Raw genomic sequence first — 18864 nt, 5'->3', positions numbered from 1 at the left:
TTTTATATATACAGTACTTTAAAATCCTCCCGTCTTAATAATTAAAGGGATTTAATTAATAAAGAAAAACGAAGGAAGGAAGACAATATTTGGCGATGGAGCTTGTTCGCTACAAATCTTTGAACCAAATGAGGCCATTTTGGATCTAAGGTATTTGAACGTAGTCAATGTAGATCTTGTAGACGTTTTGGTTGTAGCATTGTCCGTGTATACAGAATGTACTGTATATAATGCTCCCTGATGTCTGTCATATTCATATTTTTGATATACGACATAACAATCTAGTTAAACTAATGTAATCTTTCAGGCATTTTGCATGTAGTAAAGAGCATGTATACAGGGAACACTATAAATAATGTTCATATTTTTTATCTAACAAATAACAATATAGTCGTAATAATGAAATATCGAAGGTGTTTTGCATGTAGCATCAAGTATGTATACAGGAAAGCTGTTTTTGTTAGTGAACGCTCTAGATACTCGCTGGCTCATTAGTTATCACATAATTTTAATATTTTTTCCTATTATTATTTTTTCCATTCTTGAGAACAGAACTCATATAAATTGATGTAAGTATGAAGTAGTTCCGTGTGAGTGTGTTCATGAAAACACTCAGGATTTTTTGGGAGTTATCTTCGATATTATTTTTTTTTTTAATTGTCTTTTAGCCTACATCTTATTACTTGGGTAAATGCCGCTAGAAATAGGTGAATATATAAACCATAGTTATTTTTGAACCAGGTAGACACAGATAATTGAACTTCAGATTCACGCAGAACTGGGTATTTTAATATTTATAAATTTTAAGTAAATGGGTTTAGTTACAAAAAAAAAAGACTTAAAAAAGGGATGAATAATGCACTAATACTGTTACTGACCAGTAGGGATGGACATTTCATGAAACGCAAAAAAATACAAAATCCAGACTTATGTTACTACTGAATTTAAATTCCTGTTGACATCAGCTGCCTTTAAAATATATTACTGGTATAAAGAGGACCTACAAGATTTGAAATAAGATTGTAGCAAGGAAAATAATTTACTATTGTTTTATTATTTAAAAAAATAATATTATTTATAATAATTGTAGAATGAGAAAAGAACAGTAGCACCAACTTTGATTCCAAATAATATATTAAAGCTGTTATTTTTATCAAAGTTTTACTCATTTGTAGTAATAAACATAGATGCCACAACAGTGAAAGGGCAATTTACGTCTCTCCATAGGAAAGACAATAATAATGAAAATATGTGTAATGACGTCATTTGCATTAAACTGTCCCCACTTTTAGATGGGTTACGGTGACCCTGTGGGTGATGAATGAGAGTGCAGAAAGACAAAATTTATCACAATATGTGACGTTATTCTAAGCATTTCTTGCTGAATTTTCAAGGCATTACAAAAAACTATGAACTACTTCTTTTGCTCGTTCATCACTCTTGAACATAATTTCTTAAACAAAAAGAGCGATATACTCAACTACTGCTCTCTATTGTAGTGATAAATATAAGACAAATACCTAGTCTGCTAAAAACGGGTACACTGCAATACATAAGGAGCCGAAAACTTTTTTAAATTTTACCCGCCAACAAGTAATTACCCGCAGGGTACCTGCCTTTACTGGTAATATATTTTTTGTTTGTTGAAGTTGCAGGTACGATTGATTTTACGGGGACAGTATTAATAATGATTTAGTAATTATTAGGGATGGGATTTTTGTGGAGAATGAATATAGTTTACAGATTTGAAAAGACAAAACGCAGAATACTTCTGCTCTTTTTTATTTTTTGTTCATTTTTAATAGATTATCGTAGTAACAACATTTATCTCCAAGAAAAGCACTCCTGCCTACTTTTGGTAAACTAAAAAATAAAATAAATATGTATGCATTTACTTATAGTTATAATATTTTATATTTTCTCTGAACTACTGTAAATTGAAATGTTAAAAGTTCTTCTCTATAGAGCAGTAATTCATTTTCGCTACCGAAATCATAAAACAAGTAGCTGATGTTAACAATAGTCTTAGTTCACTTATATCATACTGAATACCATCTTCAAAAATGAAATTCCTTGTAATAAGGCATTATAGTTGGACAATAATTACTTCATCATTTTTTTTACTGTACTTTCTTTATATTGAGATTTGCTTATTCATGACAATGAAGGTTTGAACATTTATTTTAAGTAAAGATTCTTGTTTTTTTCATATGTTAAATTCTTAGTTTGGATTTAATTTACTTCAAATTAAAGAGCACCGTTATCTGTAGGAATATATATTATTTTCCGGTTTTTATTTTCTTATATGTATTGCTTATATATAAGCTTTCTTTTTCCTTTTCTTTTGTTTGAGTTACTTACTTCAAACATGACTCAACTTCTCAAACATGTGCCATACATGCAATAAATAAATCCATTCTAGTTTGCCCGTGAAATAGAAAATGAATATGGGTAAACTTTTTTTTTTTCTTCCATTTCACTTTGCCTTCTAGAAATTAGATATGGATTGATACATGGAAATCTAGAACATGGAACGCTCACGCCCTTTTATTTATTTCGGCATGAGTCTGACGCATATAAAAAAGGAACAAAATTCAAATAAGAAAAAGAAGAGGTGGTAAAATTTTAACAACTATTATTTATTATTTTAAATAAATGAAGGAATTATTGACAACTATCATAATATAACAACAAGACACAACATACATATATACTATTGAGAAGTAAGTTACCAATGTTTTTATTCGGTTAGAAGATTTTACATTGCCGTGCAACCTTTTCAAATTAATTTTTATCATTTATATTTTTAGACAAATTCTTGGTCATAATATTGAAAACTTGGCAACAATGCTAAAAAATAAATATTTAAAAATATGACCATTAGAACAATTTTGATTAATTATAATTAGTTTGTAATCTATCATCTCACAACAAATTTTTGTAAATACTTTTCTGAAATTATTGCATTGGAAAAAAAATAGATTTTGCATTTTCACTTGAAATAAGAAAGTGATATAAACAAAAATTTTTGTGTGACAATCGAAAATAAGTCATCGCATGGAGTGACCAGTCCTCCTCTATTAATTTGATCTAGGAGCTTGCTTTCGAACACTCTTCAATTGATTTGTCCAAACTAACTTGAGGAAAACTTTTTGAGAACATAAGTTTGGCTTCGCATAAATTACATTTTAACTTTAAGGATTGAGATTTGGCCATATAACCTGAAAAAAAGAATAAAATCAATTTTTCGTCATTCTCTAATTCAAAACTAAAATCTGTCGACAAGTTTTTATCAACACAAATATTTTCTTCGTGGTTTAAATCTAGTTTTTTATCAGAGTCAGAATAAATATATTTTATGTCACTCAAATCAAGGCCATCAAATTTTACAAGGGAAGAAATCCTAAAATGGGGTTTCTGCCTCCAGTACTTGGTGTACGAATACAAAATAGTTTGCACCAGACAATTGACGGTATCAACTAAATTGAGCTTCGATAAAATCGCTTTGTACCTGCCCTGGAAGGCAGTATTCGAAGCGACAATATTTTAGAAGAAATGTTGTAAGTTTTGTAGTAGCATCTGTAGTTTGGTTCATTGCAGCGAAAGTTTCTTTAATGAGGCCCATTTTGTGAGAGGTTGATTCACGCTTCCATGAATTTAACCACACATGGAAATCTTGAAGAAATTGAAAATTTTCGTGATTTAATGACAGAGGCTCCCTCGATGAGTCTCTCTTTCTCCGTCCTGCGGTAGGCGCTTTACAATTTAGAATAATCCAGTATTTTCTAATGATAAGACAAAAAATTTACAATTATTGTCCAATTAAGATTTTGATTACAATAATAATTTAGGGCCGCAATTGTGCTTTCATGAAAAATAAAATCTGCTAAAAGTACATTGGTTTTTTGAATAGACGTGGGATACAAAGATTTTGTCGTGAGCTTATAAGCAATTTTAATAGTCTTGTCCTTCTCCATTTCAAAAATATCAATAATATACTGGAAATTCGGTTTTGACAACTGAACATCCGTAAAGTTAGGGCACGTTAAAATTTTTTTTCTTAGAAAACAATTATAAATATTTTTTAAGCTATGTGTACTATCAAAAAGGAGGAATAGTTCCTGTTCTGGCCTTGCAGGATTTTGGACACTAGCCTTCCGGGATCCTCCACACATTGCCAAGAAACATTTTTGATTCGGACTTGCATTATCCATGGAGATTGCTACGACGTCCAAATCCGATTTTAAAGTGTTCAGTATTAATTTGCAATAGTAGATCATGCAGTACAGACGAATTGAGGCATACAATAGGATACATTTGTGTCCTGATACTTTGAGCACACATACTTGATCATGAACACAAGGAGTGTCTTTGTTATGCTTCCTCCTTCTTGTCCAGTCATCCTTCCTCCGAAATATTCCCTCTTTCGGCTGTATATACTTCATCAACCATTAGAATAGCCTTCTTTTGATTGGGTGACAATAAATTTGAGTCCTACAGACAAGTAGTCAAGGGACGAAGATGAAAAACCAACATTCACGGTAAATGCAGATGATAATTTTCTTAAGTGACTTAGGCAAGAAAGAGTCAAACCATCCTGAGATCATTTACGATATAAAGCTGGGTTGGTGGTATGCCATAACAGAGAAGTAGCTAATAATACAGGAGAGTATCCCTTCTGTTTCGGTGTAGAATTTATCAAAGCAAGTTGCGCTCTTATGAAAACCAACTTTTTCCGTATGTGAAAGTCTATATCCGACGGATATAGATTTTCGACGATACTCTCAGCTTCATTGATTAAGTGATTAATCATATCTTTCATTGGAGGAAAAGGAATACTCTTCATATGAGCAAGGATATTCTGGAAAAGGCTTACCGAGGTGATCTTTCTATTCGTTGTGAGGTGATTCACACAGCTCCAATCTAGGTTGATGTTCTTGTGGTATAAATTGAATGTCAAATCACTATTTATCATCACTGAGAATTCGACTTCGACAAAATCAGAACACAGTTCAGATAGACAGTAAAACTGAATGAAATCCTCCGTCCTCCTCCAATGAACATTCGTCGGGAATTTTTCATATCCACACTTAAGATACAAATCACTAAAGTCAATAACAAAATCTTCAAGGAATAATGATAGTTGACCTTCAACGATAACTTCATTTTCCTTAGAACTCCTGGCTGATGTGGTAGCTCTCGATGTAGGGCTTTGACTTTTAACGGATGATAAGTATTTTGTAAGATTGGGGAAAAAACTAGGGACTGCAGAGAGTTTCAAATAACGCTTTTGGAGCTTATTATCTTCAACTCCATAAGATCGATATTTCCTCCTGTGGCTTTCGCTCCTATATACAAAGTTATCCTCGTGAAAGTGGAGAGAACATACCCTTGAATACTTACAAGGTGCCTAAGTCCCATTGTTGTCCCGTGGAATGGCTCTAAGCTAGGCACCTTTTGAGGATTCATCTAATGGAAAAGAATGGAGCGATAACCTTGCAATGGCTGGTTTTCCATCATATCAGGAGGAGCACTTAGGAACACAACACTTATTAGGCATGATCTAATATATATATATAAATTTTTAATCCCATATCAACAAGTGCTACAGGATATTTTACTTACTTTGCTCAAAAGTAGATCGTAGAAGAGATAGAAAAGCACACAATCACAAGTAATTCACAAGCTTTATTTAAATAAGCAGATATTATATTAATTAACTTAGATTGTTGTGAGCAACGTACATTTTAATTATGATGAACAAAGCTGTATTAAGTAAATACTAAATACGCTCTTGAGTATGAAAATACGAGAGAAAAACAATAGCCTCATAACGAAAATTTTCTTTTCTTTTTTTCAACGCGTGAGCGTTCCAGTTATTTTAGATTTCCATGACTGATATAATAAAATATTAAAAATGATTAGATGTTCTCATATCTCTGAAAGCATTTGCTTGGTTTTGTCACATTTGGTTGTTTAGTTTGCCATCAGGTTCATATCCTAATCAAACAACAACTGCCTTCCATTTTTATTAGGCCCTGGAATTTGACTAGTCATTTTGGAATTGTAATTATTTAAGAACATGCTACTTAAAAATATTGTTAAAGCTCTTGTTAGTTAATGCTTTCACAGTAACGAAAAGGCAGAAAAAAAATTTAACAAGCTTTGGAATATTAAAAATCTTTCCTTAAATTCAAAATCGTATTTATTTATTACTTATGAATAGATATTATTTTGGATTATTTGATTAAAAGTGCAAACATTGTGTTGCACTCTTTTTAAGATGTACATAAAGCATAACTGATTCATTCATCTAAGTGTGAGTGTTCTGTATGTGAAGTATTCCCTTCTTACAAAATTGAAGATTTTTTCCCCCATTCCTTTCTTTTTTATTACATCACGTAAAATATCGGCGCAAATATCGAAATTTCTAATATTTTTCTCCATTTTTCTTCAGTAAGAAGAAACAAGATTATTACAAAACGTTTAAAACAACAACATTGAAACACTAAAAATCAAGCTGATTTTGTTAAAACATTATAATACAATTTTACAATAGGCATAAGTCCAGTAACATTATTTTCTTTGACTTTTCGTAATGTATAGATAATATATTGCGCCTTGGTTATAATGTTGTCTAAGAGTTTCAGAATTCCGATATAGGTGTGAGCTAAGATTTTAAAATACCACAGAATATGGTCGGTCGTTTCTGTTGTTGTTTCACAGAAGAAACAATTAGATCGGCTGTCCTTAAATTATTTGCCAGCAACTTCAAGAGTACCTGACAAAAAACTCTATATTTGAACCACTTCTCGGGCGGTGTCAACAATTTATTTTAATTGGTTTAATACTTCGTTTAGGAGTCCTTGCAATATCGCAGAGACTTAGATAAGAGATAAAAGGAGTAAGAGTTGCACTGTAGAAATATTTTCTTAGGCTTGCAGTACTTAGCATGCTTATTTTCATTCTAAAAGGAAGTACAGGGCGTTGTATAGGGGTATATTTTCCTACAACTGATTCATAAAAATTAAACGCCATTTTGCTTACCAAAGAACTCGACGCGACGACATCAGCTGCAATTTTAGAATCACGATCTTTACTACAGTTCACGTTAAATGTCTCTTTTATAGGCATCTCCCACCGCAAGGAAATCTCAACCTTTTTAAGTACATCGACTGATCCATCGCAAAGCCCTTTGATTCTGGGCAAAAATTGTCCAAGCTTTAAAAGTGTTTTTGAGAGGCTACCGTGTGGGCGCATACTAAAATCATTAGTATGCTTCTCAAGAAAGACAAACAAGAGGTCGGACCAGTATTGGTGGTTACACCACAATTTCCTAAGCCGGTAAGAGTTGAGACATTTCCTCATATCTTCAATGTGTATGATACTCAAACCTCCTAGCTTCAAGGGATTGTGCATTCTTCGAATGGATATGTTCCTCTACTTTAGTAATTTCAAAAAATACTCCTGACCGGCGCTTATTTCAGAAGAAATTTTCGCTCAAAAAGGAGTTACTCGCAGAAGATGCCCTTTGGTACAATATACGTATTCCATGCACATATTTTATCCCAAGTACCCAAACTAAGGAGTGAGAAGTGGTTCGTGGTTTTCTTAATTAGGGATATAATTAATCTCTTTGTAATTCAATGTGGTAGAATTGACGCCAATCTAAGATCCTAAGATATGAATATTATAAGTAAATTAAAAAAGTGGCCATACTTTGGTCATAAGGTTACTAGATGGAGACAACATTTCTTTTTTTTTTCCTCATTGATGAAAAGTCCAGACTCCTTCGAATAACTTGATATTAGATTTAAGAAGGTTCTAACACATTTGATAGTAATAAAAGGATTCCTTGACACGATCATTGTCATGTCATCAGCGTAGCAGATACATTTTAAAGTCCTATTCCGTAATTGAACATACTTTATCATATTTTCCCCGTGTATATTTTGAATTAATTTGTCCAAGCATATAATAAATAGTGTGCCTGACAACGCCCCATTGGCGCACACCTTTTTTATTCGAGAAAAATATACTGTGTTGTCCTTAGTGTATCATTGTTTTTTTATCTTGACAAAGTTACCACCCGATTCCCTATACTGTATTTTGGCTTCAAATTCTTATTAATTAATAATGCAAGCCACGTTTGAGTTGATTTTATCAAATGCAGTAAAAGTTAAATAAATCACACAAGTGATTTTCAAGGCAACATCTAGTGTCAGTTAGCGTTAAGATGTCCGGATATTTAAGGTTTTTTAGGGGCCTAACAATAGCGTACTTTCTTTCCAGTTTTTTTTTGCGGGAATTACAATTTAAGGGCAGGAAAGTAATCATGATTGCGAAAGTTGCTTTTCAGGTTGACTCTCAACATCACCATTTGTTGAAATGCTTGAAGAAGAAGCTGTTCTTTTTGGATAGGACCCAGACCTCAGTCTATTGTGTAATAATTTAGCTTTAGAGATGCCCAACTTTTTTCAAATCCAAGATAGATTGAACTTCTCTAAAGAACCGAATGAGTTCGGTGCACTTGAAATCATAACGGTGTCAGACCAATCAAGTGTTTTCAGACCAAATTTTAATACTATACGTAGTAGATATGGAGGAAGTTTCTATATATAAACACTGATTTTACAAAATTTTGTAGTTTTTCTTCAAACTTCGTAAAATTTCTAGTTTGGATTAATATTGGTAAAATAGGTGATATTGTGTTTTCTAGAAGTTGGTTATATTTTAATCCAATTTTTATCAATAACTCATCGAAAAAAGTACACATTTTGGTAATAATAATACATCATATTCAATACATTGTTTCAATTTTTTATGATTTCTTTTATTTGACAATTTATAAATAAGCTTAAGGAAAATACGTAGCTCTTTGTAATATAATTTTTTAAGTATATTATGAAAAAGGAACATAAAACAAAAAAAAAAAAGTTTAAAGACATATTTTACAAGAAAACCATCAGTTATAATATTATATTTATAATTTGCAAATTGTACTGTTATATTCAAGTAATACTTAAACTAAACATACCTTTAAAACCGCTGAGTTGGCCTTCTTATACTATATATGGAATGTAAACAAAAAAAATCTTGAAAAAAATCAAAGAAAAGAGAAAATTCGAATTTTATTTCTTACTTAACTTATACACATAACTTAATATAATGAGTAAAGATACCCAATAATTTTAGCAATACATAGTTTAGAATCTTTATTTGATTAAATATAACTATATTTCTTATGAACGAAATACAAAGGATACAAATATGATAAGCATTCTATTTTGGAGAAAAACAATTCTAGCTTGCTTTTGTGTTGCTTTTGCTTTCCCTGATGAAAAGATCTTCACCGTTGACCCCACCTACAATAAGCAAAATGATCGAATGGTATGATTTAGCAAGGCTGACAACAGCATCCGAACAGTCACCAAGATCATGAAAAAGTCTAACAAAGCCAATATTTCAGCAGGTCAGGGTTCCGGCCCATACTGTAAATATTTTGCATGAGTGGATGGTTAGCAACATGAACATCTGGTCCAAGAACCTTTTGTCTCTCAGAGTCCAGATTTGAATCCACTGGATTACTCTTGTCGGTGGATAAATGAGAAGAAGGCATGCAAAGTGAGCCACCCCAATATTGATGCCCTGATCACCCGTAGAAGATTATGAAAAAGGACTATGTTACCAATGTGTGCAGGGGGTTCCGGAGGCGGTTGAAGGCTCTCATTGAGGCTGATTCATAATTAATATGTATTGTTAAAGTAAAAAATATTATAAAATAAAATTTTCTATGAACAACTTCATTCTGATCAATTATTTCATATATTTTAATGACTACATAGAGGTAGGTCTCATTACTACACTCGGTATATACTCCATATTCCATTAGAAACTTTCATGATAATTTTTGGATCTTTAACTCAACCCAACTTTGAGTTACGAGCCCTTAAAGATAAAGAAATTAGCAATCTAATGAATATTTGATTAGCGTTATATCGTAAACCAAAGCAAATTATAAAGTAATAAAAAATGTTTCATCAAACATACCCTTTTATATGGAAGTATGATAAATGTACAAAAAAATACAACATAAAGGAAGTCATGATTTTTCTAATCCATAATAGCATTATTCCTTATTCCGTGAATTTTCAACTCTACAGTTTAAAAAAATTAATTTTAATAGTTTTACCTTTATGTGGTTAAAAAAAAAAAAAAACTCACATACTTTGAAAAAATTTAAGGTCATGATTTACCTATTTTTATTACCAAAAATAAATGATAAATTATTTCACAAGTTTTTTTTTAGCTAACTGATAGCATTTTAATGATTTATTATGTATACTTACATAAAATCACTTTAGTTTAATTCAATATTCATCATAATCATTCAGCTAATTTCTTCATGTTTAAGCCCCTATAACTCAGAGTTAGATTGAGTTACAGATCCAAAATTTAAATTCTGCCGTCAACAATACCATATTTTAAATTTCAGTCCAATCCGTTTCCTCCTGTAAAGGCAAAAGTTACACCCCCATATGTCTTTTTTTATAAATACTAAATTTGACAAACAAAATTTTAGAAAAGTGATAATAGACAAAATTTATCAATAAATTTTTGAAAAGTGATAATAGACAAAATTTATCAATAAATTTTTGAAAAATTTTAAGGTTTATAATTCATTTATTTTGGAAATGACTTCTTTTTTGAGAAAATAAAGATTTTTTGACAACATTTTGATAGTTAAATTTAAATACAGGAAATTTTTAAATTCAGAAATTGAGACAAAAACAAAAAGTAGTGTACAAAAATATTTTCCTTTGCACAAATTTAACAATAACTTTTAATCAGATTTGTGTAATATATTGTAGACGCTCCTATTCACAGGCCTAGGCTAATGCCAATTATATCCGAAATAATCATTCTATGATAAAAAATTACTATTTTCTATTTGAATTGGGATCAATGAATGTGAAGATAAAATTAATTTTCTATGTCCCATCATCTAAAACAGACACACAAAAAATATTTTTCCAATCGTTAAAAAAAAATGGAACTGTACAACACAGACAACATTGCGAAAGTGGAGATTTCGAACTTATTAAAGAAAATGTATTCAATTTAAATTGAAGCAAATTACACAATGTACCAGCATTTTCGCACTCCTGCTTAAATTCACATTTATATTCGTTATTTAAAACATTAAATAAAAAAATGAGGATTAAAAAATTATATCACACTAGTTTTGTTCCTTATAAACTTACTTTTACAAATTGGATTTGTAGAGTAAAATTTCGATACAAAACCATATTTTGAAGATAAAAATAAGACCAAAATGGCTATATAGATGAAAATTAAAGGTAATAACAATTGATAAAAACAAGCCAGCATTCAAAGATAAATTATTTATAAAGTTATCTTGAATAAAGTTCCTACAATGTGTGTTTAATAAAAGAAAAATCAAGAATCATTTTAGGAAGCTAATCTTTTTTTCGTAATATATATAACGTACCTTTGTATTATATCTATAATTATAGAATAAATCTGATATTACAACTTCAAAATATGTATTCAAAATGGATTAATAAATTTTATCTTTCGAATGCTGGAATGTTGTTTATCAATTGTTATTACTTTAATTTTCATTTATATACTTAATTCGTATCCAAATATGACTTTGAATCGTAAATATTCTCTAAAAACGTGATTTAAAAAAAAAAAAAAAAAAATAAGGCCAAACCTCTTAGGGTTTGAGGTCATTTTCGTGTTCTACCGCTGTATAAAAATAATAAATGTGGGTTTTAGACAGCAAGCCATTCCAAGACTCAATTTTTGTTGGATGGTGTTATTCTTTTATTATTTTTGTGAAGAAACGAAATATCCCAAAAGAGTCAGAAAAAGTGAAATTTCAGTAGGAATTACATTTTCGTAAATATTCTCCCCACCCTTCTCTCCTTCTAAAGAAAATTCCACGTACCATTCTTTGTTATCTTTATTACGTTTTATGTTAGTTGATGTGGTTAGATATGGAACAATGTATCAGTGTAGTAGTTCTATTGCCAAAGTAATTGTCATTGATAGTTTGATTGTCCTTAATCATCAAAAGGAAGTTGAGAAATAGATAGAATATCAGCATATATAATATGTGAGTTGCCAAAAACAAATATCGAAGATATATTTACATAAATCAATAAAAAGATACAATCTATGTAGGTATTAGAGTTGAGACTGGACCCCAAAAAAAATCCGGTTACGTCCTAAGGGATTTATTCTAGACAGATTTGGATTGATATTTAGCTCAGACTACGATGTCAGACCGTAGACCGAAATTTAATTGTTTTTAAATCGTTCCCGATTTAAAAACATTATTATTATAGAAAAATTAAATACTATAAATTTATATTGACAAGTTTCAAGTTTATTGGATTGTTGTCATGTAGTCGTGGGAGCATTCGTTTTTAACGTTCCCACAGGATTTTTTTTCCAGAGTTCAAAATGAACGAATGGACGGAACAAGGGGGAACGGTTCCAATTTGCATACAAAAATATGTATTAAGTGAGTTAAATTTAAAGAAAGCTATAAATAAGATTGTAAATCGTAAGAATTTGGGACATGTAAAAAGTCCAAAAATTGACATGTTAACCTAGACAATTTGAAGACTGTTTTGAAGGAAAGCAGATACGCTGATATGGTTTGATTAGATTAGCTCCAAGAATCTATGTGAGGAAGAAAATTAACACCAATTTAATTCCGTTTCAAGTGGCAAGAATTATTCCATTTTCAATTTTCAATTCTATTCTAGGTCTAACTAGCACTTACATTTATTTAAAAGATTTTTTTACTCGAATAAAGCTTACTGTAACTTGCATAAAGCCTTAAGTAACAAAATCAAAAATTACTCATTAATCTTACTATTGGCATCGAGAATGAACAAAAAATGTGCATCCTTTTTTCAGGATCTACTCCACGAAGACGCATCAATTGAAGTGTTTGAAACCATCACATTCACTGAGTTTTTAAAATACTTCCCTACACAGAAGCTTACAAAGTTGAGACAAAATCTGACAAGAACCTTAGTTGATCCATCTACACTAATCATTTTTGATTTTAAACACCACTTTGGTAGATAAAGATGTCTAATAATGACGTTATTCATCTTGTGATGTTATTATAATTTATACAAAAATATCTGTGAAATTAACATCACCGAAAAGATGCTTTAATTCATATCTCAAATTTGTGTCGTCGAGATGACACTCGCACAAATGAATGCACGTCAATTTAATGTCATTAAAGTTATTGGAACTCTAATTTTGGACCACCCTGTATGTCAGTACATAGGTAAAATGTAAAATATGTACGATCCATGGAATTGATTTCTTTGACTCTCATTTTTAATCTTTTTTTTAAAATTCACTTAGTCTCAAATATACAGATATGTAAATTCGTTAATACTTTAATAGAAAGTTTTTATCAACTCATAAGAAATGTAATTTTTTTTTACATAACTCTTTATTCTATCAATAGGAGACAGACACACGAGTAAGTCGAAACACCTCCAGTTGTTTTGCAAGTTTCTAAGGGTCATAGTGGTTTCACTTTAAATTATTTTGCCTCTGGACATTTCGCCCTAGGGCCATTTTGCCTCGGATAGTTCGCCTTAATGTATAATTAAATGATATTTGTACGTTGTTATTGTTTATTTTTGGTGGGAAATTAATTTTTTTTGAAATTTTTTAAGCAAAATATGTATTATTTATTGCTATTAAAACACAATAATTGAAATAATGAAGTATTTGTACCCCAAATTTTCAATGCAGACCACGTTGTTACCTTTCTTGTATCAAATCATATTTCTTCGAAAAGAAAGAAACAAACAAAACCGTCGGTGATAAACCAATTCTTCCAAGCTATGAAATTATTTATACATACCTTAGGTGAAAGTAATACGACCTACTGAGTATTCTAATGATAGAACCGAAAATTAATGTGGTCAACATGACAGTTTGAACAATTTTTGGGAGAAGAGCAGCGTAGTTGTAAGACGTTTCATCGAACTAGCTGCGAGGAGCTATACCATGAAGGAAATTAATTCAAGTCCCATTCAGTAACTAGCAATGATATAGACAGGAATCACTCTGATGTCGATCCTAAATCCTACTCTTATGCACAACAAGAACATTCGCACACTTATAACACCGCAAACCAATTCTCCGTTTTACTTTTCTTCTTTTTACGTACTAGGGAATATTTTATCATTATAATTAGTGATGTCCAAATAATCTATAAAAGTGGAGCTAAATGTTGAAATAAAAATGCTAATAAAAACTCAAAAATGCTAATAAAAATGTAGAAAAAGGCCAAAAATGCAAATACATTTTGTAAAATAGGATGTAGTCTGGTAAAAAAAACCCCATATAATTTAAGTTTATCAATCAAGCAGGTCCTTGTTCAATTGAATTATCATCTGGTATGGCAAGACATCTTCTTCTTAGAGCACTTCTCCAAGAAGTCTTTGAACTCCCTTTTGTTGAACTTGACAAGGGAATATTAGCAGAGACCAAGGCCTTCAATAGGTCAGTATTGAAGACACCATCGTTGTTATTGTTAGAGGGGACGATTTTGACAATCTTCTGTGTAGTTTTGTCTACCTTGCAGTCTAAATCTAGTCCTTTTTTTACCTGGTGCACAGTACATCCTATTGTGGGACACACTCCCGGTTGGCTTTAGCGCTAAAATTGGGAAGTTTGTATAAGAGATACTACGTTTCAAGCACATAAGTCCAAATCTTGGTGTCACCGAGCTCCTTAATGAATGAATTTAAATGTATTGAACAGAAATTCTAGTGGATGCCCCTTTATATTTAAAGAGAAAAAACCGATTATAAAATAATATACTTATGAATATGAGAGTACTTTTCCCTATTATAATTTATGGTGCCAATGGATTCATCATTTCTTCTTCTCATCCTCTTCCCACCCTCAACCTCAATCCTTCCTTTACTCTAATAATTAAATATTTTTTTATCTAAAAAATAACAGGATAAATGCAAAAAAAAAAAAAATGTAATAATAACCCAAAATGCAAAAAAACCTTAACATAATTTAAATCAAAGTTGAAGTCCAAATTGCCCGAGGCAAAATAGTTTAAGGCAACAAATACACCCAATCATGATTCCTGAGATGTGAATCATTTTCTAAATTTACAGCTTCGGAGATAATTTTTTTCATGTTCATTAATTTTTATTCTGAAACTCAAGCATTATCCTACGTTCTTAGCCCCTTTTTTTCTCAGCCGCAAGGTCTTTATATATAAATATTTAGATGTACACAAATAAAAATAAACACATAAAAGGAAATTTACGTTTGTATAAAAAACATCATTTAACATTGTAGATCTAAATTCCTTTCCTTCTAAAAGGCCTAAAACCTAAAAACTCAAAAATCAAACTAATAAATACCATGTTTCATATAATCAAATACTGTAACACAATTAACTTAACAAAAAAAAAAAAAAATAACTAACTCAAATAAATGATACAGGAAAAGAATAATCCAACTAAATGCGTATTTTTATTTGTTATATAGCCGAATGATCATCCTAAGAGTGCATTCATACGGAAGTGATATTGATGGAAAACATATAATTAACTCGGAGGTATAATTCCACGATTAGTATTACGATTTGTAAATCCTCAGGGATTAAGCGGTATACCTAGCTGAACCCGATATTAAGATAGTCCTTAGATTTCTTCGATCGGCTTCAGCTAGGTACACCGCTTAATCCCTGAGGATTCACTATAAAAAGATAAAAAAGCTTTACAATTATTGACAGCCACAGTAATTTCTTTTTCCTCATCTGAACTTTGCTTCCTGTTAGAAGGAATACCAAATAGCATAAATGCTTCTCAATATCTTGGCACAAATTCTAAAATATAATTGGAATTAAGTAATATAAATACTTTAAAGTTTTTAAAAGTGGACAGGAAACAAAAACGTGTTTGACATCGTCATTAGTGTTGGGGTTTGATCTGGAAATCCTAGACCGCTACTAGAGCGTTATATTTTTTGTTGGAGCGAATTAGTTTGGTCCAATAATAAAAGCTCCCTCTAGAACAGTCTCATAAAAATTCTTTCTAGATTGGTCCAAACGAAAAATTCGGTGTAGTTCGGTCCCCAAAAAATCAGTCAAGACCAATTTTACAGATAAATTGTTTATAACATGACATCATATGTTTTTTTTTAATTATAATGACGTTATACGAAGTTTCAACAGAGATAGCTCGGATTAATTTTGATACCGCCGTCTCTTATATGTATACAGTATTTGTTCTAGAACTTATCGAGTACTTTTGAGCTTTTTTTGAAAAAAATGAAAGACAGTTGATCTGGAAAAAAATGGTCTTTCATAATATATGAGACTGAAAAAAATCGGTCCATAAATTGAGAACAGAAAAAATCGGTCCATAACGTGAGACCGAATCAAAATCGGTCTACAAATTGAGGCCAAAAAAATTGGTCCCGGTTTGAAACCGTGGTCTGGACTGAAAAATCGGGCCAAATCGGCCTAGAAAAAATCACTTAATACCTAACTGGAAAAAAATAAATCGGTGCTGGATCTAGTCTCAATAATAGTCGTTATATATTCTTCCACAGTCTTTACAATATTGAGAAAAACTAATCAACCAAGTTGATATTTGAAATTCTGAGGTGAACTTCCGACTGTTTTTGATACTTTTCAGACAACGCATAATCCTCCTCTCACATGTTATAGGAAGGTTTGAGCTCCTTTTATATTTTTTAGTGATATAGACACGTAACAAGAGATTTCAAAACTTCATAATTAAATTTCAGATACCAAGGAGTAAGTGGAAAATGACACTTTACTGATCTCAGCAAAGGGTGGTAGAATCTTTCACTATTTAGAATCGATTTGTGATCCATATCATTTAATATAAGAACGTCCTCGCTGATGGCAATCGTTTCCAGCTCTCTCGGTTGTTTTTGGAGGTTCTTAAAGAATTAATTTTTGTATTTTGGTGGATGACATAAATTTTACTATTGGAATCAAGCACAATTTATTTACTCTAAATAATTTTTTGTGCAGCCTCCCAGTCTATGGGATTCAATGCCACTGAATCGATGGAATATTATGTACCAAACATTATATATGAAATTGTAGTTACTTGGGGTTCATTTAAGGGCTAAATGTTGTTAATCGGTTAATTATTCATTGAGATAGTTGTATTTGAAGTTAAAGAGTAGCTGAGGTACAATTTGATTTTTATGGAAAAAAGAAAGATTAATTATTCTATATTTAATCTGTTATTAGTAGGGGAAAAAAATGAAATTATAAAAGAATCACAAACCAAATAATATTGATTTTGATTTATATATATATTTTTTTTCCAATTATAGCAATTATTTTTGTCATCCTTGCCGCCATGAAATAGATATTAAAGCTAGATTACCGTTAACTATGGTGTGAAATGAGTTACAAAAGTCGCATATTGTTTTGAGCTTTGCAAAGAGATAAAAGTCACGTCTCACTATCACTTCTACAAATTAACTAATATGCCCTAAGGGTCATCAAGCCCCTCATCATCCCCTACGGTCCCTCCACCCACCTTTACCCCCACTAAATCAAAGTTTTACAATGTAAATTGTATTTTGTTGTCAGTTGTTTATGTTTCCGCTTCTTTCCCCTTTATAATTATTTGATTGGTTGAATTTGAATTAGTTTTTGATAAGCTGAGAACAATTCTCAACAATTAGTAGAAGGCAACTCTATACCAAGGATTAGTTATCTAACTACTACAAACGGATATTCTTCCTCAGCTGTTTTCTTGATTTGACTACTCTTGTATGAATAAAGCAGCTGAATTATGAACTCAAATAAATTGTTACAAGGGATTTCTTTATAAATTTATAGAAACTAAGGAATTCAATTCAATGAAACATACGTACTTTATAATGTCCATATATGTAGATATTTTACAATTTGTTTATTTATGATAATATCTAAATGATGAATATATTCATAAAGTTAACAGTTGGAAGCAAGAAAAATATAGAAGACTAGCGATCACAAATTTTTCCAAATGTTTTGACAAATTATCTTTACAGTAAAAGATCTTCCCATTTTTAGCTTATTTACAAAGATATATTTTCACACAAAAAAATATTAATAATAAAATATGTAAGAGAATCCAAGTTTAATAAATGTACAAGGTTATACCATAATGTAGTCTGGCTTACTAAAATGATCAATTAATGTATCGGACCAACTTCTGGGCAAGAAAGACAGATTTTGACAAAACATGCAACCAATCATAGTCTCTGACGTCATTAATTCTAGAATTTTCAATTTGATGTATCATACCGACTGCTGGGCAAGAGGGACAAATTTTGACACAACACGCAATAACACATTTAATATGACGACAATATTAAAAAGTGTTGTGGAAGTCAAACATCATTCGTATATGTGTTATGGTATAACCTTGTATTTCTATTAACCTTGCGAGTATTTATCTATGTATGTAAATAATATTTACTTCTATTCAAGTTCAAAACTGTCTCCCCTAGAGGGCACCAACAGTTTCAAGTAATACATATATGTACAAGATATACATAAGTTATATATCATACTAGGTACAACCGTAGATACAAGTATTACAAAAATTATAAATAATTATTAGATAAATATGCTTTAGAGTGATCCTATTAATTCTCAGAGACACACGAAACAATTATATGATTCCTCTGTGTATTGTATATCCTCACAGAAGGAATTATACATACATATGTAGGTTTGTAAATCTTAGGCATTGTAAAAAAAAAGAAAAAAGAAACTGAACATTA

At 30.8% G+C, this 18864-nt stretch overlaps 1 long non-coding RNA gene across 1 annotated transcript; it reads right to left on the bottom strand.

Annotated features, from left to right (window-relative positions):
* Nucleotides 1-2618: 2618 nt before the first annotated feature.
* LOC121117551 (uncharacterized) lies at nt 2619-5229 on the bottom strand. Its single transcript, XR_011780050.1, has 2 exons — nt 4100-5229; nt 2619-3785 (listed from the first exon to the last, which is right to left on the bottom strand). It is a non-coding gene; the product is annotated as an uncharacterized lncRNA (long non-coding RNA).
* Nucleotides 5230-18864: the final 13635 nt, after the last annotated feature.

Source organism: Lepeophtheirus salmonis, chromosome 5 (genome assembly GCF_016086655.4).
Source record: "Lepeophtheirus salmonis chromosome 5, UVic_Lsal_1.4, whole genome shotgun sequence".
Lineage (NCBI taxonomy): Eukaryota > Metazoa > Arthropoda > Copepoda > Siphonostomatoida > Caligidae > Lepeophtheirus > Lepeophtheirus salmonis.
This window is presented reverse-complemented; position numbering and strand designations above follow the sequence as displayed.